The sequence below is a fragment of the Austrofundulus limnaeus genome, unplaced genomic scaffold, assembly GCF_001266775.1.
Source record: "Austrofundulus limnaeus strain Quisiro unplaced genomic scaffold, Austrofundulus_limnaeus-1.0 Scaffold7632, whole genome shotgun sequence".
Classification (NCBI taxonomy): domain Eukaryota; kingdom Metazoa; phylum Chordata; class Actinopteri; order Cyprinodontiformes; family Rivulidae; genus Austrofundulus; species Austrofundulus limnaeus.
In genome coordinates, this window is record NW_013960034.1 from 1 (window position 1) to 401 (window position 401).

Below are 401 nucleotides of genomic sequence, written 5' to 3' on the forward strand. Positions count from 1 at the left end.
CAGCAGAGGGTGATTCTGTAAGCTGAGCACAGGTCGCAAAGATCAAGAAGGCTGACTAAAGGTGAGCTCATCTCAGTCTTAACTTTAAGGCATGTTTACAGTTCAAGCAGTGCTGCCTCGTGGACATTTTGGCGTCTTAGTTGTAGAGTGCAGATTAACCCAACATCCATGCATGCACTGCCGACGTCACGTAATTTCACTTCACTTTAGATGGCTGATGCTTTAAAAGGTAACATTTTTAATACATGTTTGTGGTCCTGAATACAAGCTAAGAGCAGTGTGTAGCTGATAAAATGCTGTAACGGGTATTTTTTTTTGGCCTCGTCAGAAAGCATCCTTGATGTTTTTGAGCTGCCGTACAGCTAGGTCGACTGGGACGTTGAATCTGAGGTGGCTGACGC